General features: G+C 31.2%; 1 protein-coding gene and 2 long non-coding RNA genes across 7 annotated transcripts in view; 2 read left to right on the top strand and 1 right to left on the bottom strand.

Annotated features, from left to right (window-relative positions):
* LOC105190537 (probable G-protein coupled receptor 158) overlaps positions 1 to 25,792 on the bottom strand; it is a 250,213-nt gene that overhangs the window by 108,857 nt on the left and 115,564 nt on the right. The gene's annotated exons all lie outside the window — the stretch shown is intronic.
* LOC105190532 (uncharacterized) lies at positions 15,235 to 16,218 on the top strand. Of its 2 annotated transcripts, XR_850368.3 has the most exons (3): positions 15,235 to 15,313; positions 15,438 to 15,715; positions 15,869 to 16,172. It is a non-coding gene; the product is annotated as an uncharacterized LOC105190532 (long non-coding RNA). The 2 variants fall into 2 exon arrangements; XR_002163084.2 differs by having other exon boundaries at positions 15,235 to 15,715; positions 15,869 to 16,218.
* Positions 16,636 to 23,170, top strand: LOC105190533 (uncharacterized). Of its 3 annotated transcripts, none has more exons than XR_850370.3 (6): positions 16,644 to 16,738; positions 16,874 to 17,169; positions 17,308 to 17,947; positions 22,065 to 22,192; positions 22,842 to 22,947; positions 23,082 to 23,170. It is a non-coding gene; the product is annotated as an uncharacterized LOC105190533 (long non-coding RNA). The 3 variants fall into 3 exon arrangements; XR_850369.3 differs by having other exon boundaries at positions 22,753 to 22,947; XR_003114245.1 differs by having other exon boundaries at positions 16,636 to 16,738; positions 22,065 to 22,947.

The following is a 25,792-nucleotide window of genomic DNA, read 5'->3' as shown; positions in this document are numbered from 1 at the left end:
TAAATCAGACACAATTATCAATTTAACATTAACTAATTTTAATCAAGATATAGCATAAGAAATGACAACTGCTAAACTACGTAATGTGATACTATACAATATTATACTGTTAATTAGTAGATAGTAGATAGTAGATAGTAATAGATGTACAAAGTTATTAAGACTAAAAGTGTTATATGCATGAACAATGCATGTAAATCTAGGCGAAAACTAATTTCACTTTGACTAATAATTAAAAAACGACATAGTGTGAAAGTTTCTAATTTATATATATATATTATATATATATATTTTGTATTATATATATATATATATTATATATTAATATATATATATGTTTTGTATTATTATATAGGAATTTTTACTCCAAATAGAAAAAGTTATTTTATCAACTCTCTTTCAGAATAACTAATAAATTATCCGCAAAGACAACAGAAAGATCCATACGGAATATATCATCTTATTATAACGACGAAGATGTGTAAATAATTATCAATTTGAAGTTTATTAATCTCAATTGCAAAGGGTAAACTTGTATATGAGAGGTTTTGATTTATGAAAATTGGCGATTTATTTATACATTTATCGCGATTGCACATTATTTATTTCTAAATTCCAATGACATTTGATATTTTCATAATACCAGATATGTAAACTACAAGTAATAAAATAAGATCTCCCCTCTTTCTCTTTCTCTCTATTTTTCTCTTTTGTCTTATTTCATTTTGTTATGGACAAAATAAACGTAGTGGATACTTTACTACATTTTAATGTGCAGATTATACGAGTATAGAGGACCTTAGCTTTAGACGTGCTTCGAAACCGTCAGAAATAGTGTGCAAGGATACTTTTATTTTTTGAGAAATGCTCTTGGTGAAGTATCTCAACGGCTTTACTATTGCCTTCCGAGAGAGAAAGACCCGTAAAAATCTTCTGTCAAGGTATGATGGGATTTGAACTGGAATTCTTTCAAGATAGTGGCCTCTGCACTAACTGACTACATCACGGATGTCCTCAAAATAAGATAAAAAACATGAAATATACAATTGTTTTATAAATTTGAATCAATTTAAATATCAATTTTTATAATTATTCGTTGGACATATTTTAATAATAATATAAAATCCCATTTCCGTGGCTGAATTTGTAATTCAATGACGCATTTTGGATATATTGTAGTAATGTGTTATTCCTTTACGAAATAAAACAACTTTATAAACTGGTTTCCTTCTGTATAACAATAATAACATTTATCTCATATGTGATATATGATGGAATTAGCGGTAATTATATATACAATAAACATACACACTATAGAAATCAGATGGCATTTTTATTCGTCGAAAAAATAAAGCGTACTAAAAAGGCTGCGTTCACGATGTTTCCGATAAAATCATAAAAGATGTGAAAGAAACAAAAGAAGATAAAAATTAGTAAGATCAAAAGCAATAAATTTATTTAAATATTCTAAAAAGATGAAAAAGTTATTAAAAAGATTTTGACCTTTTACTTTTATTACGTCTATCTATATTTCTTCTATTGTATCTTTTAGATAAATAATAAATAATATACGAATTTTCACATAAGCACAATAAGAATATTTCTTTGTGTTTTTTTAATAATTATGTTAATAGCAATCAATGTTATACAAGAGAGCCCAAAAACCTACTTAACAAAAATAACAAAAGTGACATATGACACATATGCATTCTATTCACCAACAGGACTTTTTTATCTACCAATGCTACTGGATTTTAGGACGATAGAGTGGACCAATGTTATAAATCCTCTTTCAAAATATTCTACAAATTACTCGGCAAGACAAAAAATACTGGCAAGGATTTTATTGCATTCGAATGTAACGGTAAAAATGTTTGAGTGCTCATCAATCAAATATTTATCGATTTTTATTACAACAGATAAAATTATATATAAAAAATTCTGATCTGTTAAAATTTGCAATTTATATTTATCTACTTTATTTATATATTATATTGTCGTACAAGTTTCAACATATTGGTAATTTACACAATACAAAAACTGAATAATATAACAAAAAAGACACTTGATAGGACGACTCAAGAAATATAAAATAATATAAAAAATACGAATAAAAATATTAATAAAAAAATTTTAGAATTTCCATCATGTAAAAATTGTTAAATAATATAGCAGATATAACAGAAAAATTTGAGAATCAAAATAAAATGTAACGTCATACAAATGTCAATATATACAGGGTGAGGAAAAAATATTGGGACCCCGAAATATATCGAAAAATATAATTTTTATAAAAAAATGTTTCAGACAAAAGTTGCAGGGTTTCAAGTAACGCATTATATAGCAATGTCAGTATGACCTTGTCAGTATACCTTGAATAATGTTGTCAAGATCACGTGAAGGTTATCTTAAATTTCTTAAACGGAACCCCCTATTTTTCATTATATATTATTGTAGCTTATCTCGAGGGCTTTCCAAAACGCTACAACTAAATGTTTTTTCGTTGGGTATTTTTTAAGTTACAAGACATAAAAGTTGCAGTACCACCGGCATTAGCATTACCCAAGGTGTACCGTGTGGAGGTTGCATGATCGGATTTACACCTCTTTTGTGTGTGTGTGTGTGTGCGTGCGTGCGTGAGCGTGTGCGTGAGCGTGTGCGTGTGCGTGTGCGTGTGCGTGTGCGTGTGCGTGTGCGTGTGCGTGGCGCGTGCGTGTGCGTGTGCGTGCGCGTGCGCGTGCGCGTGCGCGTGTGCGTGTGCGTGTGCGTGTGCGTGTGCGTGTGCGTGTGCGTGTGCGTGTGCGTGTGCGTGTGCGTGTGCGTGTGCGTGTGCGTGTGCGTGTGTGTGTGTGTGTGTGTGTGTGTGTGTGTGTGTGTGTGTGTGTGTGTACGTGCGTGCGTGCGTGCGTGAGCGTGTGCGTGCGTGCGTGCGTGGGCGCGCGACTTGTGCCCTCGTGTATACATACATATTTTTATTTAAATGAGCGTAAATACTACTACATATTTCTGAGCGTTTACATTCATAATAAATGCTCAAATTGTTGGCTATTAACAATCTAACAATGAGCCAGTCTAATGTTAAAATTGGAAATAGGGTTATTGCAAGCAAAAATGAAAATAGCAAAATCGACGGTGCACCTCACACATACACACACACACATACGCATACACACGCACACACACACACGCACACGCTCACGCACGCACGCACGCACGTACACATACACATACACTCGCACGCGCACGCACACACACACACACACACACACACACACACACACACACACACACACACACACACACAAAAGAGGTATAAATCCGGTCATGCAACCTCCACACGGTACACCTTGGGTAATGCTAATGCCGGCGGTACTGCAACTTTTATGTCTTGTAACTTAAAAAATACCCAACGAAAAAACATTTAGTTGTAGTGTTTTGGAAAGCCCTCGAGATAAGCTACAATAATATATAATGAAAAATAGGGAGTCCTATTTAAGAAATTTAAGACGATCTTCACATGACCTTGACAACGCTATTCAAGGTCATACTGACATTACTATGTAATGCATTGCTTGAAAACCTACAACTTTTGTTTGAAACATTTTTTTATAAAAGTTATATTTTTCGATATATTTCGGGGTCCTGGTATTTTTTCCTCACCCTATGTATATAGAGTAGGCCATTTTAATCTACACACTGAAATCTCTCAAAATCCATAAGTTTAAAACAGAAATGTTTCAGACAATAGTTGTTCAAATTAGTTGATAGAAAAAGATATGATATAATAAAAAAATAATATAATAAAATGGTATATTAAAAAAATGATATAATGAAAAGTTGGGATTTCCATTTAAGGAAATTGATGATCAGTGAATATCTCGAAAGTGGCGCCATCTAAACAAAATGCTATCGCTGTCTTATGTCCCTTTTCAAGCCAAATAACTTTTGTCTTAAACATTTTTCGATTTAACGCAATATTTCTGAGATATTTGAGTGAATCCTTTAAAATGGGACATCCTGTATATACAGGGTATCCGGTAATTAGCTGCCAACCCGAAGTATGAAGAGAGATTGTGTTAAGACATACATACGAATATACATACATACATACATACTCGTAAAAGTCTCATGCCGTTTTGCGAGTTTCGCGATAATTATCGAGTTATTAATTACAAAAATCTGACGAATGAGCGCGCGTTGAAACGGATGATTGGAGGAGCGTCGCAGCTTCTCAGGTTACAGCGTGGCCCTGTCGACCAAGCAACTGCTGGCGGTGTGCGGTGAGACGTAGCTGCGGTGAGATAAGACAACGAATAGCGGCGTGTTGTCCTTCCTCTCCTCGCGCACCGGCGACAGTTTCCGGATCGACTGAGCTGCATTGTGGCCTGAGCAGCTTCTTCAACGCTTCTTCAATCATCTAGGTTGGCGCGCTCCCACTTCTCAGATTTCTGTCATTAATAACTCGATAATTATTGCGAATCTCGCAAAACGACATGGGATTTTTATGTTTGTCTTAACCCATCTACTTTCACACTTCGAGTTGGCAGCTAATTACCGGACACCTTGTATATATATTAATTATCATTAATAATATCATGTGTATTGATGTCTTATCCTCTGAAATAATCTGATTTAATTTAATAATGTTCATAGTAACAGATACTAGAACGGTAATTATGTGTGTAATGCAATATAATGTTAAATAATATTAATGTAATATAACGTTAAAAAATGTGAAAAATCATTTATAATTAAGAAATATTAATACAATTAATTCATATAATAACAATGTTCAGAGTTAATAAACAACTAGCTACTAACAATATAACACTATTTATTACTAAACTTTATAAACATTTGCATTGTTATTTTCTACGAAATTTTAGTAAGAATTATTAAATAAAAAGGCCAGCTAGAACAATTCCTTTAATGCGCGTAAAAGACATAAGTTAATTTTCCAATCTCCTATCTACAGTTCTACCTACAGTCTAAATCATAAAAAACGTTGTGGAAAACAATGTAAATATTTTATAAAATTAATTAAATAATGCAATTTTTCACGGAATCTAAATCAAGATTGATATTAATGGCTTCTTTTATATGCATAACTATTTATCATACTTTAGACATAATAATTTAATACATGTGTGATAACAGGAAAAACTACTTTTGTATTAACAATGAGGCTTACATAATACGGAAGTACGCATTATAAATAGCATGCGCGCGAGTAAAACTTGCAATATGTGTTAACTTGTCGAAACGGTACCACACGTAGTGGAAAGATTCACACAATATGCACTAAATTCTTATAAGTGAAAAACGGTTTAACTGAAATTGTGTTTAATGGAATTTGAAAGATTCAACAAGAAGTTTATCAATAGGGAAGGGAATCAATAAGGAAGTTGTTAAGAAGAGAGAGAATTTGATTTTGTCACTTCAATGCTATTAGGATCGTGAAGAATATCGAGATTATTAAACAGCACAATGAAAATATTTCTTCATGTCTTCTTAATAATTATGCTGATAATGTTCAGCGAGCTCAAAAGCTAATCAGAGTACAATTTTAGCTAATTTTATGTACATTCTATGATCCGCCGTCAGGAATCCGCCATCTTGAAAAATGAATTTTAAAGTGTGAACCTCAGATTCGTAATCAACGACCTCAAAAACTAATCAGAGTACAATTTTAGCTAATTTAATAAAAATTCTATGACACGCCATCTTGAATCCGCCATCTTGGGAAATTAATTTTGAAATTTGGACCTCAGATTCGTAATCAGCGACCCAAAAAACACCCAAATCTTGATTTTGAGCAAAACATTCACTTATAGTTCATGGAAAATGATTTTTTTCTGTAAAAATGTGTATTTTTCACATTTTGTTTATTTATAATAAATAGACAACTTATGCAAAACACTTTTCAATCTTTCATATATATTCCCATATCATATAAGAAGCTGAAAACGACAAGAATCCCTCAAATATGGAATATTTCATGAAAATGTGAGAATGAATAGGTGGTAAGTGTACTTATCACTATGCCTCAAAGGGTTAAATGACTCTGGCGAAGGACTTTTTTTTTCGATAATTTCCTCAGCGATAAGCTACGCCAAGGGCATTCGCTCTTGCTCCGTATAATGTACGCTTTTATTATCTTTATCTATATTGCAATATGCACTACTAAACTGATGCTAGGTTATAGCTGCATTCCGATATCCACTGCTAGTACTAAAAATCTATAGTTCGTATCACATATATTATAGGATTTCAGTACTAACAGTGAAAATCTCTCGGAACTCAGCCTTCCTTCCTTCCTTTCTTCCTTCTGGAAGAAAGACTCGAGATCCATTTATGAAATAAGGTGGCCTTGGAGATTCAAGGAATCCTTCATCGAGGCTTCCTCCATCCTTAAGATAAGGAAGGACTATGAATACTATAAATGAATATGGGTATAAGTCTTAATAAAATCAATTCATGTAATCATTACACCGAAAGTTAATAAACTAAGAGTTAATAATAATAAATTATCTAATATAACTAATCTAATAACATCACATTGTTTCTTATTAAAACTCAAAAACATTTGAACCAGACTTTTTACTTGTAAAATTTTAATAAAAATTACCGAATTTAGAACGTCAGTCGTTCAACGCGGGTCGTTAATGTATTGGGTGAGTGCAAAAGTTCGTGCGGAGTTTGTGAGTAAAAGTCACACAGTGATTAGGCAAACAAAAATCTTTATTCAATCAATGATATATTCTCCATCGTTTTCTATAATCTTTTCCCAATGTTCTGGCAGCATACGGATGCCTCGATCATAAAAACTGCGCGGTTTAGATTCGAAGAACGAAGAGACGCCGTTTTTTAAGGCCTCCAAAGAGTCAAAGTTTTTTCCATTTAAATAATTTTGCAATGACCGGAACAAGTGATAGTCAGATGGTGCGATATCAGGAGAATACGGTGGATGCGTTAAGACATCGCATTTCAGGCTCTTCAGTTTGCGCAGCGTCTTTTTCGAAACGTGTGGTCTGGCGTTGTCGTGATGAAAGACGACTCCCTTGCGATTTGACAAAATCGGACGTTTCTCTTTTATTTCTCGATTCAGATTGGTTAATTGGCGACAGTACTTGTCCGAATCAATCGTTTCGCCAGCGGGGAGAAGCTCGAAATAGATTATGCCCTTGCAATCCCACCAAACAGAGAGCATCACCTTCATCGGGTGCAAACTGGCCTTTGGCATTGCGTCACCATGCTCACCTGATTGTTTCCATGTCCGTTTGCGCTGAACATTGTTGTAGAGGAGCCATTTCTCATCGCCCGTCACTAGTCGATCCAAAAACGACTCGTTATTGAGCCGCCCGAGTAAAGAAACGGCTGCAGAAATTCGCTTGATTTTGTTCTTCTCGGTCAGCAAATGGGGCACCCATATATCGAGCTTCAAATCGAATCCCATCTTTTTTAAACGCCGAAAAGCGGTTGATCGGTCAACGTTTAGTGCTGTAGCAACTTCTTCTGTTGAAATTCGCGGATTATTGAGCACTAAAGTACGCAAAACATCGTCATCAATGTCAGAAGGTCGACCAGAGCGTGGCTCGTCTTCAAGGTTAAATTCTCCGCGCTGAAATTTAGCAAACCATTTTTCCACAGTTCGTTTAGCTGGTGCTTCATCCTGATAAACATCCTGAATGTTTTTTACGGCTGCGGCAACGTTTATTCCCTTCCGAAACTCGTAAAGCATAACATGCCGTAAATGCACCTTATCGATACTCATTTTTAAAGTGATATTTCTCGAAGCAGTTTGTATGAAAACAAATGATTTTTTTTTTAATAACAGCTGAAGACGTCACCTTTCCAACGTTATATAATATGTAGATGGAAGTATTAATGACAACACTTTACGACGCTTATAACTCCATCTATTGAAACTCCGCACGAACTTTTGCACTCACCCAATATAATAGAAGGCAAGGTAAATTTAATTCCCAATCTCTTCTAAAAGATGTACATCAGACAAAATATTTCGAGGAACAAAATAAGTATTTCCTAACATCAAATAAATAACGCAATTCTAGACGGTATATAAACCGTAATAATCACTTCTTTTATATAGCGTAGATTAATACTCGGAGTTACTTTCACTTTTCAAACGATTTTCAAGAGTTTGTTCCTTCTTATTTTTCCTTATTGCATCTGTATATCCGCTATTCATAGATCTGACAATCGCATAGATCTGACCTCACCGTTGACATCATAACATCTAATAAATGCTTACCAATAGCTGTAAAATTAGTGGAATTATAACTATTGGCAAGCACCTATAGTGTGAACGGTCCTGAGGAGCGCGACTGTCAGATTTATTGTCAAATCATTCCAGTGAATGTGCGGGTGCAGTAAGGAGAAGGTAAGACAAAGAATGTGGGTGAAAATCGAGTTGATAAATAACTAGTTACTAATAATAACTATATAGTATTGCTAAAGAGTTTTAGGACTAAGCTCATAAAGAAAACAAAAATATATAAGAAAATATGGTAAAAACATTTTTTATTATTAATTATTCTACATATGATCCTTGCAAAATTATACGCCGCTCCAGAACGTGCTGGAAATCTGTTGCTAGAATACTTCGTAACACTCTCGTTACGTTATTTTGAGTAGTTCTGATCGTCGAAACGCTGACCTTATAGCTTCAATTTCAGCTTTGGAAACAAAAAGTAATCCACCGATGCCAAATCCGGCGGTAACAGTTTTTTTTTTTACTAAAATCTGGCTAAAATCTTGCTAAAATTACTACTGCATTGTGAGATGGCGCGTTATACGATTTCATGATAACCACAAATAACACATGACACGCAACACGTTGTATCTCGGCGAGAACTTGATGAACGGAAATTGATGCAAATTGACAACCGTATTCAGAAGGCTTTGAACTACATGCTTTCGTTTGTCGTATACAGATAACGCCACTTACACCATTTCTACATATTAATATATATATCATCTCTATATACATTAGGCCCAAAACTTTTTAGCCACACTATATATACATTATTTCTTATAAAAACTTATGAACATTTGAACTGCTATTTCCTACAAAATTTTAGTAAAAATTACCAAATAGAAAAGCCAACTGTCTAGTACAGTTCCTTAAATGCGCAAGACATATATTTATTTTCCAATCTCCTCTAAACAGTCTATATCATAAAAAAACATTTCGAAAAACAATGTAAGTATTTGATAGCATTGATTGATTAATGCAATTTTTCACAGAACATAAACCGAGGTTGATATCAATCGCCTCTTTTATATACAACCATAATTTAGCATAGTAATTTGTCATATGTATGATAAAAAGAAAAGCCACATTACTGAAACTGTATTTTTTCACTGACAAAGAGACTTACATAATACGGAAGACTATGAGAACGCGTTATAAATAGCATGCGCGTGGATAGAACTTGCAATATGTGTTAATTCATTGAAACGGTGAAACACGTGTCGGAAAGATTCACGCAAACTCGTATTAAATTCTTATAAGTAAAAAGTAAGTTAACTGAAACTGTGTTTAGTGGAATTTGGAACATTCAACAAGAAGTTTATCAATATAATAAGAAAGTTGCTAAAAAGAGAGAGAGAATTTGATTCTGTAACCTCAGTTTCTTGCTATTAGGATCGTGAAGAATATAGAGTTTACTAAATAGCACAATGAAAATATTCCTTCATGTTTTTTTGATAATTATGCTGATTATAACGTCCAACCTAATATCACTTGGAATATCAATAAAAGCCCGTCGGGAACCAACAACACAACTTCCGTATACTACCGAAATATATTCAACACCATCTGCACAATCTACACCACCTGAATCATTCATATATGGTGTACCAGCTGCAGGTCATATTATAGACACTCCGCAATTTGAAGAAATGTCTTGTCCACCAGAGAAGCTAAAAGACCCACACGGGATATGTCGTGACAAGCAATAACATTGAAGACAAACAGGTGATTATCAATTAAAGATTTGCTATCTTTAATTACAACAAATGGAATTATATATGAAAATTTCTTATCTATCAGGATCTCTATTCTACATATTCATATCATTTCCAACTTTTATTTATCTCTCCTCAGGCCTAAATATTTGAGACGCTCCAACACAAATTTATCTAATCATACGGCAGATTTAAGGATAAGGAGGTAATTGAAGAGACAGAAAATAACATATAGTAATTTAAAATGTAAATAAATATTAATTATCACTAATAAAGCCAATTGTTCTATTGCTCCATATATTTTTTTTAAATAAACCGTAATCTACAATAATTTACTGATGTTTAGAGTAACGAAAAATAGTATGACAATTAAATGTATGTAATATAATACATTATGTTAAAAAACTGTATGAAAAATCATTTGACCAAAAGTCTTAATAAAATTAGTTTTCTATAATCGTTATACTAACAAATAACACTACCCAACTGTTACTCACCGATTTGAATGAAACTTAACATGCTTATTAAACACCGAAAAATATTAAATACGTGTTTTTCTGTTTCGGCTAAATACGCTTTTTAGGGGTAGAAAGCACCCCTCAACTCCTGGAGATGGAAACAGTTATCACTAATTATTTCTGAACGATACACTTTCTGAAAAAAGTGCTTAGGACCAAAGTTGTAGAGTTCAAAGTGATGCACTTGATGGCGACCTTGAAATCGACCTTGAGGTGGATTTTCGAGGTCAATTAAATTTGGAAATAATTATTCTCTTCTTATAATCAATGTCTACAATTTATTTGAATTTTGTATCGTCTTGCACAACTTCCGAAACATCTTCTGAATTGTCTTCAACTAAAACAGCATCAGGAATCACACTAGCATCAGTACAGTTCAAAGTATCATAAGTCTCTTTAAATATATCAAAATTGATAGCGTCTTTTATCAAATCTGCAAGTTGAGAAGCGATTGATCTTTCTTCATCTGTTATTCTAGATTCTATATTGTATACTGGGTCCTCGAAAGTGAGGCATAATAACTTTAAAACATTTCTTGGGTTTAATGACATTACGAAATTTTACAAATTAACAATGCTTTAATAATATTATAACAGAGATTCAAAGTAATTCATAGAAAGCAGAGTTTATGATTGTATAAGCTTAAATGAAATTAACACAAAAAATAGTCGTAGGAACAAATGACGGAAAAGTACTTGCAATAAATATTTTCCGAAAGAATTTTGAAAACATTCACAAGAAACAGCAGTCGTAAGAACAATTGACGTAAAACTATAAACAATGAACACTCACCCAAGTACAGATGTGAAAATGATGGTTGATAGTATATTCGAACGAAATTCACGAGCAAGATAGCTCATAGCAAATAAGTGATCAAGAAGTAATTTTGGAAAATGCTTGCTCAACGACAGTCAGGAAAATAATAATTGATCATGTTCGAATGAAATCCTAATACAAAATAAAGAGTAAAAGGTATTGTGGATAACTCCAGAGTAGCAATAAAAATTTGAAAATTTCTAATATAGCATGAAGGTAATGTTTAACTTACAATTAGAGTGACATTTTATATTTTCTTATCTTTACTTCTATTTTGAAGTTACTTATAAAACTTTTTTCTCCTTCTTATTTTTTCTATAAATTTGCGCTTATTTTCCCATTACGTCAGGTTCTTTTCTTTTTTTAGGAAAATAACTCAACAAATCAATTCTGAAGACAGATTTAGTCAACGCATAAAATTACCGATTATAGATACAGGATGTGGTCAAAGTCCGGCAACGGTTAATTATTTCCAAATTTAATTGACCTTGAAAATCCACCTCAAGGTCGATTTCAAGGTCGCCATCAAGTATATCACTTTGAACTCTACAACTTTGGTCCTAAGCACTTTTTTCAGAAAATGTATTGTTTCAGAAATAATTAGCCATAACTGTTTCCACCTCCAGGAGTTGAGAGGTGCTTTCTACCCCTAAAAAGCATATTTAGCCGAAACAAAAAAACACGTATTTAATATTTTTCGGTGTTTAATAAGTATGTTAAATTTCATTCAAATCGGTGAGTATCAGTTGGGTAGTGTTACTTGTAAGAGTTAATAAATCACTACCACATATAATATCACTGTTTCTTATTAAAACTCGGAAACATTTGAACCACATCTTTCATTTATGAAATTTTAGTAAAAACTAATGAAATTAGAACGTCAGTCGTTCTGCGCTGTTTATTAGATGCGCCTAGAAGACATAGGTCCAATTTCAAATTTCTTCTAAAAAGTGTATATCGGATAAAACATATCAGGGAAAATGTAAGTATTTCTTAACATTGAATAAATAATGCAATTCTGGACGATACATAAACCGTGATTAATATTAATCGTACCTTTTATACGCACAACTATACTCGTCAACAAAATTATCACATAGGTAAATTTATGTCAAAATTTCGCACAATTTTAAATGAACATAATATCGCGAAACATGATCGTATTTGAAATATTTTTTTTTATTTTAAAAGATGAAGTCTGTATTTTAAGAAGCATTTGTCGAATTTTGAATTTATTCTCCCCCTTTCCTGCAGTCTTTTTAAAAGTAAAGACGTGTTACGTCTCCAAAAAATTGCACAGTTTGACATATTCTGACGGGGCGGAATAAATTTTTCTCGTAAATTTCATGATAACTACCGTAAAATATAAATTTTTCCCTGCAATTTAAAAAAAAAGCAGATTTGTATGATTTTTTTCGCGAAGTTGTGACATATCAAAGTAACGTATGCATTTTTTTTAAACCGTTTAATTTGACGCACTGGATAAAATGATTCCTCCTGCAAATTTTATAATAAACATCGTAAAATATTAACGTTTCTTGCAAATAAAAAAATAAAGAAAAGATTCGTACGACTTTATTGTACGGTGTTACGGTATATCAATGTTACCTATGCATTTTTAATCAGTTACCGTCAGTATTAGTGTTACCATGGGATCCTTATCTTTGCTGTGAAAAATGCGCGCGTAGGGCATATACACACATGATGCGCAAAATCCGATCAGCAACCTCCCCGTGGTGCGCATCGGGTAATATGCTGACGGTAACTGATTAAAAATGCATAAGTAACATTAATATACCGTAACACCATAGAAGAAAGTCGTGCAAATTTTTCTTTATTTTTTATTTGCAAAGAACGTCGATATTTTACAATGTTTATCACAAAATTTGTAAAAGGAATTCATTCCATCTAGTAGAGTGCGTCAAATTAAACAATTTAAAAAAAATGCATACGTAACTTTGATATGTCACAACTTCGCGAAAAAAATCGTACAAATCTGCTTTCTTTTAAATTGCAGGGAAAAGTTTATACTTTACGGTGGTTATCATGAAATTTACGAAAAAAATTTACGAAAAAATTTATTCCACCCCGTAAGATACGTCAAATTGTGCAATTTTTTTTAGAAACGTAACACGTCTTTACTTTTGAAAAGACTGCGAGAAGGGGGAAAAATAAATTCAAAATTCGACAAATGCTTCTTAAAGTACAGACTTTAAAAAAAACCCTTTACACCCTTTAAAAAAAAAAATTTCAAATATGATAATGTTTCGCAGTATTATGCTTATTTAAAATCGTGCGAAATTTTGACATGAATTTACTTATGCGATAATTTTGTTAACGAGTATATTTATGATAGTTTAGATTAGTAGATGAGTGATGAGATTAATGATTGTTGTATAAGTGAGAACAGGATAAGATTTTTTATAAAACTTGTTTTGCTAGATAGGTTTACATAATACGAAAAACTACAGGAACGAATTATAAATAGCGTGCACTTGAAAAGAACATACAATACGTGTTAATTTGTCGAGATGGTAAGACGTATCGGAAGGATTCAAACTCGTATTAAAATTCCGCAAATGAAATACAGATTAACGTGTGAAAACTGTGTTTAAAAGACTTTACGAAATTCAACAAAAATAAGTTTTCATACTATATAAAAAAAAAGTTACCAAAAAGAATTTGTGACATAACTTTAGTTTTTTGGCTTTAAAGTTGTGAAGAATATCGAGATTATTAAAGAGCACAATGAAAATATTCCTTCATGTTTTCTTAATAATTATACTGGCAATGTCCAGCCTAATATCACTTGGAATGTCAAAAAGAGCCCGTCGCGAACCGTCTATCGTCGAAATAGGACTACCTCGTCCCTCGACTTGCCCACCAGGAAAGCAAAGAAACCCGCACGAAATATGTCAGGATACTGTGTGATAAACAATAAAATTGAAGATAAGCAGGTAATCATAAATTAAAAATTTCCTACCTTTAATTACAATAAATGAAATTATATATAAAAACTTCTCATATCTATCAGAATCTCTATTCTATATTTTCACACTTATTATTTCCTTCTTTATATATTTTTCTTTAGACATAAATATTTAAGACATTTTACGACAAAAAAATGTCTAATGATACAACAAATGAGAGGAAGTTATTCAAGAGACACAAAATAACATATGGCAATTTATAAATATAAATAAACATTAATTATCACTATTGAAGTCAATTATTCTGACATCCTACATATCTCCTGGAATGATCTATAAACTATATAATAATTTACTGATGTTCGTGATAACAAAAATTAGAATAAGAATCATATATGTAATATAATATAATATGTTAGAACTCCATGAAAAATCATTCGATTAAAAAGTCTTAATAAATTAGTTTTCTATAATTGTGAGACTAAGAGTTAATAAACAACTACCTATTATGACATGACACTGTGTTTTATTAAAACTCGGAAACATTTGAACCACATCTTTCATCTGTGAAATTTGAATAAAAATTAACAAAATTAGGACGTTTGCCGATCTACGCGGTTCATTAGATGCGCCTAGAAGACAGGTCCAATCTCTTCTAAAAAATATATGTCGGACAAAATATTATATGTGGAGGTTCTATTTGGATGACAGACGATTCTCAACGGGCTTTTTTTGACATTCCAAGCGATATTAAGGTGGACAATCAGCATAAATGTTAAGAAAACACGAGGGAATATTTCCATTATGCAGTTTAGTATTAATCGCATGTTTTATATGCGCAATTATTTCGCATAGCGTAGATTTGTATTTGTTACATACATGGAAACAGGATAAAGTACTTAGTAAAACTGGTTTTGCTCGTAAATAGGCTTACGTAACATGAAAGACTATAAGAACGCATTATAAACGCGCATACACGTGAAAAACTTACAATACATGTGAATTTGTCGAGACGGTAAGACGTGTCGGAAAGATCTAAACTCGTATTAAATTTCCGTAAGTGAAATACAGATTGAACGTATGAAAACTGTGTTTAAAAGACCTTACGAAATTCAACAAGAATAAGTTGTCATACTGTAATAAAAAAAGTTACTAAAAAAATTTGATTTCATAACTTTAGTTTCTTGGATTTAAATTTGTGAAGAACATTGGGATTATTAAACGGTACAATGAAAATATTCCTTCATGTTTTCTTAACAATTATGCTGATAATGTCGGGCCTAATATCGCTTGGAATGTCAAAAAGAGTCCGTCGAGGAGTGTCTGTCATCGAAGTAGAACCACCTCATATAAGACACTTCCCGAAAGAAGCGACTTGTCCACCAGGAGAACTTATAGATCCACACGGAATATGTCGGAAATTACGACGTGATAAATAATAAAATTGAAAATAAGCAGGTAATTATCAATTATCTGCTACCAAAAATCTGCTACCTCTATTTACAATAAATGAAATTATATATATATGAAAACTTTTCATATCTCTCAGGAGATCTCCATTCTATATATTTTCATACTTATTATTTCCATCTTTTATACATTTCTCTGCAGGCCTGAATATTTGACACGTTCCACCACAAAAGAAATATCTGATAATACAGAAAATGAAAGAAAGTAATTCAAGAAACACAAAATAGCATATGGCAACTTACAAATATAAATAAACATTAATTATCACTAATGAAGTCAATGAAGTTCTGATGTTTTATATATCTTCTGGAATAATCTATAATCTATAATAATTTACTGATGTTTGTAATAACGATAACTAGTATAAGTGTTATGTATGTAATATAATATAGTATGTTAAAACTGCATGAAAAATTACTCGATTAAAGAGTCTTAACAAAATTAATTTATTATAATTGTGACACTAAGAGTTAATAAACAACTTACTATAACATAACAGTGTTTCTTATTAAAACTCAAAAGCATTTGAACTGGACTTTTTTCTTATGGCATTTTAATAAGAGTTACCGAAATTAGAATGTAAACCTTTCCACACGATTCATTAGATGTGCGTAAAAAGCAAAAGTCCAATTTCGAATATCCTCTAAAAAATGTATATTGGAAAAACCTTTCAGAGAAAAATGTAAGTATTTCCTAACATCAAATACATAATGCAATTTTGGACAACACATAAATCACGAGTAGCATTATTGTTATTAATCGACTGTTTTATATGCTTAGTTATTTGTCATAGCGTAGATTAGTGATTATTTTACATACGTAGAAACAGGATATGGTATCTTGTAAAACCAGTTTTGCTGATAGATAGGTTTACGTAATAAAAAAGACTATAAGAACTCATTATAAATAGCATGTATGTGAGAAAACTTACAATACGTGTTAATTCGTCGGAACGGTAAGACGTATCGGAAAGAAATTCGTGTTAAATTTTATAAGTGAAATATAAATTTTGTAAGTGAAATATAGATTAACGTAGAAAACTGTGTTTAAAGAATCTTACGACATTCAACAAGAATACGTTATCACTATAACAAAAAAGTTGTTGAAAAGAAATTGACTTCCTAATTTTAATTTCTTGGCTTTAAGGTGATGAAGAATATTGCGATAATTAAACAGCACAATGAAAATGTTCCTCCATGTTTTCTTAATAATTATGCTGATAATGTTCAGTCTAATATCATTTGGAAAGTCAAAAAGAGTCCATCCAGCAACACAGCCTTCGTCTACGACCAACGCATATCCTACACCAACTGCACCACCTGCAAGGCCTACAGCTAATATTATAGACACTCCGAATTTTAAAGAAGTGATTTGCCCACCAGGGAAACTAAAAGATCCACGCGGAATATGTCGCGACAAGCAATAGCATTAAAGACAAGCAGGTAATTATCCAATAAAAATTTGCTACCCTTAGTTACAACAAAAGAAATTATACATGATATCTTCTCATTTATCGTAATCTCCATTCTATATATTTATTTCATTTACTATTTTTATCTTTTATATTTCTTTTCATGGAGGCTTAATACTATTTGAATACTATGTGAAACGTTCCACATCACAAAAATCACGCATCAAACAATACAGCAGATGTGAAAAATTAATACAAGGGACATAAAATAACATATGACAACTTACAAATGTGAATAAATATTAATTATCACTAATGAAGTCAATTATTCTGACGTTCTATATATCTCCTGGAATAATCTGTAATCTATAATAATTTACAGATGCTTATGGTAACGAAAAGTACTATAAGAATTATGTATGTGTAATAGTATAATATGTTGGAACTGTATGAAAAATTATTCGATTAAAAAGTCTTAACAAAACCAATTCAGCAAGAGACACAACAGTGTCTCGCGCCAAGTGCACGCGAGAGCGACGTGACGTGCATGGGCCGCGAGACCGATCGGGGTCTCTTTACGCGAATCAAGAGACACAGCAGTGTCTCGCGCCAAGTGCACGCGAAAGCGACGCGACGCGCATGGGCCGCGAGACCGGCCGGGTATCTTTACGCGAAGCACTTGGTTGATCGGACACAAGATTATCGTATCACCCAAACTGCTAATCTGATCGAGTTCTAAGTGAGCTCAATAAATTCCTTGGAGTCGACTTACATAACAACACTGTCTTTACTTTTATCCTACGTGCACTGTAAGTCGAAATATTTTAGTTCAAAGTACGAAATCGTGAAAAACTATCACGTCCGAAAATTCGTCGTCAAAATGTCCAGTTCCATCAGATCTGTATAAGTGGCGACTGTGAACACGCTTGTCGCTCAGTGCTGAGCCCGCGAACGTGTCCATCGATGCTTAACCTAACTTTTCTTCACAGTTGGATGTCGCTTATCTTATGCAAGTGTATTCTACATGTATTCATACGTTAATCGCAAAAAGTATGAGTTATATTTATTATTATTATCCAAGAAATATTATTCTATTGTTGTTACAGTTATATTTAAAGTGATTAAATATGTGTACTAAAAAATTACGGACAGAAAATTACTTTTAAGTGATTACTCATTGTTTATTAATAAACTTGCTATCACCACTATTAATTCTATAAAAACTACTTGTTACCTAAAACTTGTTAACTTGTTAAAACTTGTTACTCTAGTAATTTAAAGAGTGAATGAGCTTTTATAGGAAGTAATGAGTTTGTACCGTTAGTATAGTGAGTAACCACTGCGTAGTGTTGTTACGTTATAGGAGGTTGAAAGTTATCTTTGTCTATAATTATTTAGTAAAGACATTAGTCACTTTAAATGCAACTGTAACAATAACTTAATTATATTTCTTGGTTAATAGTATAATATAACGAAAACTTTTATGGTTATAAATGCATGTAGAATACAAATATATGAGGTAAGCGGTATCGACCTGTCAAGAACAAGATTTTCAAAACTTGCTATCACCACTACTAATTCTGCAAGAACTACTTGTCATCATTCTGATAATGTGAGGAGTATTATAAGAAGTATTAAGTTGATATTGATGAGATTTTTATCAAGTTTTGAAGATCCTGTTCTTGACAGGTTAATGTCGCTTACTTTGTACACATGTATTCTATATATATTTATAAGGTAATCACAAGTTTTAATTATATTATACTATTAATCAAAAATTTTGTGGTATGCTTGTAAAACATGTAGAATACATGTGCAAGAGGTAAGCGATATTGAATTGTCAAGAAAAGGATCTTCAAAACTTGGGTTACCAACTCAGTACTATTTTAATAATTAAAATAATGTAAAACCCACTTGTTACCACTCTAGTAATTTAAGCAATAATGAATCTACAGGAGGTTGTTAATTAATATCGCAAACAAACTTTTATAGTCAAAACGAAAAAGGAAAGAAAGCACAACTTAACGCTCTGTAATATAGGGGATTAAAATAACGCTGTAACATAGACAACTAAAATTTATTGCAGTCTTATATTGTCTCTTAAATGCAATCACAAGACCGAGTGTCTACAGAAAGTTGTCAACGTCGCAAAAAAAATTTATATTCGATTGATTAAATCCTATTCTAAACACCATCGATAGTATGATTACCACCTAAGCAAAATACAATTTTTTTCTTTCATGTTCCGTTTTCTTTCGAAGCTTAATAATCATTGCATTTTCGATGGTGTTTAAAGTAAGATCTATATATACAACAGGAAACCTATACATACAACAGAAAACGAAACATCAAAGAAAAAGAATTATATTTTTTTAAGTAATAATCATACTTTCGATCAGTTTTCCAATATATTTGAGAGGCTGCACGCGTATGCGCGATAAATCTCTATTCGGAAGAGAGAGACAGAGAGTCTCTATCTCTCTCTTTCGAATAGAGATTATCGCGTATGCGCGTGCAGCCTCTCCAACATCGGAACATTGCTTTCAATAATTAATTGACAACCTCATGTAGACATTTTGACTTGTGATGTTAGAAATTGAACATTTGAATTCACTTGTTTATATTTTCCTGTTGTATATGTAAATCCTATTCTAAACACCATCTAAAGTATGATGATTATTGAGTCTTAACAATTTGTCTGTCATCAATTACAATTACAAAAAGACACACGTTAAGTGCATATAAGAACGAAGCGATTTTATATGTGAGATACTTCGATCCATTTTTTTACTTAAGTACGCATCAGTTATTTGTATATTATTTGTCATCTGAAACTTGTATAATTATTTATAAAATACTCAGATAATTATTTAAAGTTTGATTTAAATGTTTCAGTTAAATGATACATATGTGACATCCATATATTTGTAACAGCGCTTCGATTGAAGAACCGAGTTAACCAATCAAATCGTTCCACTGGGACAAGTGCGTTGTGCGTCGTACGTTATGTCGTCCCAATGGACTATATTCATAGACCGGTCTTATATTTAAGATCGTCTTAAGTTCACGTTCATTCATTACTCAAAAACTATTTGTTAGCACTCTGGTAATTTAAGTAATAATGAATTATTATAAAAAGTACTGAGTTGGTAACGTTTTCATCAAGTTTTGAAGATTCTTTTCTTGACAGTTCGATAATGCGTATCTCATGCACGTGTATTCTTAAGTTTAACACAAAAGGTTCAGTTATATTTATTACTATTATCCAAGAAATATAACTCTGTTACTGTTATCGTTGCATTTAAAGTGATTAATATCTGTATTAAAAAATTACAAACAAAAAATTACTTTTAACTTTCTAACGTAACAGCGCTACAAAGTGGTCACTCATTGTTTATTGAAGAACTTGCTATCATCATTACTAATTCTACACAAACTATTCGTTATCACACACAGTAATGAATTATTATAGGAAGTACTGAGTTAGTATTGTTTTTATCAAGTTTGAAGATCATTATCTTGACAGATCCATGTCAACTCAGTGCTTTCTATAACAATTCATTACTCTTTAAATTATCAGAGTCATAATGAATAGTTTTTGTAAAATTAGTAGTGGTGATAGTAAATTTTTCAATAAACAATGAGTGACCACTGCGTAGTTAATGCTACTTATGTTAGAAGATAAGTAATTTCTTGTCTGTAATTTTTTAGTACAGATGTTAATCTGTAACTTTAAATGCAACGATAACAGTAACAGAATTATATTTCTTGATTGAAAGTAATAAATATAACTTAACCTTTTGTGTTGAACTTGAGAATATACTCTAATATATAGAATATATGTGCATAAGATAAGTGACATCAAACTGTTAAGAAAAGGATCTTCAATATTTGATGAAAATGTTACCAACTCAGTATTATTTATAATAATTCAAATGTATGTAAAAAAGAATGTGAAATCCAAACAAAATTACTTTTAAAAAAAATGAAAGAAAACGCCAAGTACACGCGTTCCAGCGTTTGTTCCGCAAATATAGATTTTTAAAAATGTTATAAAAAAATAAGGACCAAGAAAATAATATGGGATGTTATATTTTAATTTCCCAAAAATTATTTCGTTGCATGGAAAAAATTTTAGGAAAAATTATTAATGCAAGTTTGTACAAAAAATGTTACTTCTTAATCTTTTTCAAAAAAAGTAATGAAATCGAAAAGTTATGCCAACTGATAATGCGAAAATATGTTGTACAAGACATGTATGATGAAAAACGAAGCAACGAAAGTAAATAAAATAAAAAATAATAAAACAATGGAAAATAAAATTAAGATTTAGACAAAAACATTTGGCGTACCTAGATATTATAAATTATCAAATATATAAATAGTGTTAACACATTTAATATTAACTTTTAGAAATATAGATTACCATTATATAATCATAAAATGTACCAACGCAATTATTAGAAGATTGAAATGTATAATCTATTACAACTTTTTTATTTTAATGCATCCTGGGTAAGCCAAGTGTTTTTATCTAAATCTTAATTTTATTTCTCATTGTTTTATTATTTTTAATTTTATTTGCTTTCGTTACTTCGTTTTTCATATCATGTTTTTCTTGTACAATATATTTTCGCATTATCAGTGGGCGTAACTTTTTGATTTCATTACTTTTTTTAAAAAAGATTAAAAAGCAACATTTTTTGTACAAACTTGCATTAATAATTTTTCCTGAATATTTTTTTCCATGCAATGAAATAATTTTTGGGAAATTAAAATATAATATCCCATATTATTTTCTTGATCCTTATTTTTTTATAATAACTGTTACACTAAGAGTTAATATAAACCATTACCTATTATGACATAACACTCTGCTTCTTATTGAAACTCAAAAACATTTGAACCATATCCTTTTTCTGGCAGATTTTTTAGTAAAAATTTCTAAAATAAGAAACGTCAGCACGGTTTACTAAAAGTGCATACAGGACATAAATTCAATTTCCAATCTCCTCTAAGAAGTATGTATCAAGTAAAATGTTTCGGAAGACTATGTAAGTATTTCTTAATATCAAATAAATAATGAAATTCTTCGCGGCAGATAAACCAAGATTATTTAGTATCCTTCGACTATTTCAGATTTATAAATGTTTCTTATACTGTAGATATGATAATTTGTCACATGTGTACAAGCAGGATAACGTACATTTAAAACTTGTTTTGCTCATGATTACGTAATACGAAAGATTACAAAAATATACTATAAATAAGATGCACGTTGCCGGAACTCTCAATATGTATTAATTCGTTGGGATGCTAAAACGTATCGAGAAGATTGTAATTTGTATTAAATTTTTATAAGTGAAATACAGATTAACTTGCAAAAACTGTGTTAAAACTGTGTTTAAAGGAACTTGCAAAATTCTACAAAAACAATTTATCAATATAATAAAAAAGGTTTAAAAAAAAAGTTGTTTTCTAAACATCAGTTCCTTGGCTTTAAAGTCAGTGAAGAATTTCGAAATCATTAAACAGTATAATGAAAATATTTTTGCATATTTCCTTAATAATAATGCTGATAACGCTCAACCTAATCATTTGGAACGTCAAAAAGGACCCGTCGAGAACAAACAACACAGTTCCCGCATACTGCTGAAATATATCCAACAGGTTATAGTATTCACCCAGGATATCATTTTATAGATACCCCGAATCTCAGAGCTGCGATTTGTCCACCAGGGTAACTAAAAGACTCACGCGGTGTATGTCGAGATATTGCGGGATAAGCCATAACATTGAAGACAAGCAAGTAATTATCAAGTAAAAATTTGTTATCTTTAATTACTACAAAAGAAATTATACATAAAATCTTCTCATTTATCAAGATCTCCATTCTATATATTCATTTCATTAATTACTTTTATCTTTTATATTTACCCTTAGAGAATCTAAATATTTGAAGCATATCACAAAAATTATCAAACAATACAACAGGTGCGAAGAGGTTATTCAAGAAACATAAAATAACATATATGGCAATTTACAAATGTAAATAAACATTAATTATCACTAATAAAATCAATTGTTCTGATATTCTATATGTTTTCTGAAATAAACTATAATCTATAATAATTTACTAATGTTTATGGTAACGGAAAATAATAGGACAATTATGTGTGTAATATAATATATTATGTTAGAAAATTGTATAATAATTAAGAAGTCTTAATAAAATTGATTCATATAATTGTTACGTTAAGAATTAATAAGCAATTATCTACTATAACATAACATTTTTTGTTAAGACAAAAATACATTTGAACCATATCTTTTTCTTGTGAAATTTTTATAAAAATTACCACAATTACAACGTCACCGGTTCAAAGCTATTTATTAAATGCATATAGAAGGCAAGGTGGTCCCAATTCTCAATCTCTTCTAAAAGATATAAATCGAACAGAACATTTCGGGGGACAAAATGAATATTTCTTAATATCGAATAAATAATTTAATTCTTTACGGTAATTAGCAATAATCATATCCTTTATATGTACATGGTATTTGTCACCATTCAAATAATTTAGATTAATGATTATTTGTTACATATAAGAAAACAGGATAAGATTCTTTATAAAACTAGTTTCGCTCTTAGATAGAGAGAGAGACTTACATAATACGAAGGACTGATAAACGCATTATAAATAGCCTGCGCATAGAACTTACAATATGTGTTAATTCGTCAGAACGAGAATAAGAGAAAGATGATTCAAACTTTTATTAAATTTTTATATCTGAAATAATGATTAAACTGCGAAAACTGTGTACAAAGGAATTTGCGAAATTTAAACAAGAACAATTTATCAGTGTAATAAAAAATTTGTTGAAAAGAATTTGACTTCCTAACTTTTATTTTCTTGGCTTTAAAGTCGTGAAAAATATGGAGTTTATTAAACAGCACGATGAAAGTGTTCATGTTTTCTTAATAATTATGCTGACAACGTTCAGCCTAACATCCCTTGGAATGTCATAGCCCGTCAAAAACCAACAACATAGCTTCCGTCTACCACCGAAATACATCCAACAGAACCTCACATTTACCCACCTTATTATATGGACACTCCGAGATTTAAAGAAGTGATTTGCCCACTAAGGGAATTAAAAGATTCACAGGGAATATGTCGAGATATTGAGCAATAAGCAATAAAATTGAAGACAAACAAGTAATTATCACGAACTGATATTTAAGTTATTCCGAAATAATCTATGATTTAATTTAACAACGTTCATGATAGCAGATCCTAGAACGGTAATTATATATGTAATATAACATAACGTTAAAAAGAGTGAAAAATAATTCGCGTGACTAAAAAGTATTAATACAGTTAGTTCATATAATAGTTACGTTCAGAATTAATAAACAACTAAGTACTAACAATATAACACTATTTCTTATAAAACTTTATGAACATATGCACTGCTCTTTCCTACGAAATTTTAGTAGGAATGGTCAAATAAAATAGCCAGCTAGTACAGTTGCTTTAATGCGCGCACAAAACATAAGTTCATTTTTCAATCTCTTCTAAACAGTCTATATCACAAAAAAACATTAAAAAATGTAAATATTTCATAAAATTAATTAAGTAATGCAATTATTCACGCAATTATTCACGGAACATAAATCAAGATAGATACTAATCGCCTCTTTTATATGCATAACTGTTTATCATATTTTAATAATTTATAATGTGGGATAACTGGAAAAACTACTTTTCCATTAACAATGAGGTTTACGTAATACGGAAGTACGCATTATAAATAGCATGCGCGCGAGTAGAACTTGCAATATGTGTTAACTCGTCGAAACGGTAAAACACGTGGTGGAAAGATTCACACAAACACGTACTAAATTCTTATAAGAGGAAAACAGTTTAATTGAAACCGTGTTTAATGGAATTTGAAAGGACAAGAAGTTTATAAATATAATAAGGAAGTTGCTAAGAAAAGAGAGAATTTGATTCTCTTACTTCAGTTTTTTATCATTCGGATCGTGAAGAATATCGAGTTTATTAAACAGTATAATGAAAATATTTCTTCATGTCTTCTTGATAATTATATTAATAACATTCAACTTAATATCACTTGGAATGTCAATAAGAGCCCGTCGAGAACCAATAACATATCTTCCATTTACTACTAAAATATATCTAACATCAACTACACCAACTAGACCAATTGTTACTACACCGCCTGCACCTATAACACCTGCAACATATACAACAGCTCATATTATAGATGCTCCACAATTTGAAGAAGTGACTTGCCCATCAGGAAGACTAAAAGACCCACGCGGAATATGTCGTGACAGGCAATAACGTTGAAGATAAGCAGGTGATTATCAATTAAAGTTTCGTTATTTTTAATTATAACAAATAGAATTATATATGAAAACTTCTCACCTATCAGAATCTCCATTCTATATCTTCATACTTATTATTTTTATCTTTTCTATATTTTTCCTCAAGCAAAAATATTTGAGACATCCCACAACACAAAAGATGTTTAATAATGTAACAAATGAGAGGAGATAATCCAAAAGACACAAGACATAAAATTATATATGGCAACTTACAAATATAAATAAACAGTAATTATCA

Source organism: Harpegnathos saltator, unplaced genomic scaffold (assembly GCF_003227715.2).
Source record: "Harpegnathos saltator strain DR-91 unplaced genomic scaffold, Hsal_v8.6 scaffold832, whole genome shotgun sequence".
Classification (NCBI taxonomy): Eukaryota; Metazoa; Arthropoda; class Insecta; order Hymenoptera; family Formicidae; genus Harpegnathos; species Harpegnathos saltator.
Note: the sequence above shows the minus strand (reverse complement) of the source record. Positions and strands in the feature narration are given on the sequence as shown.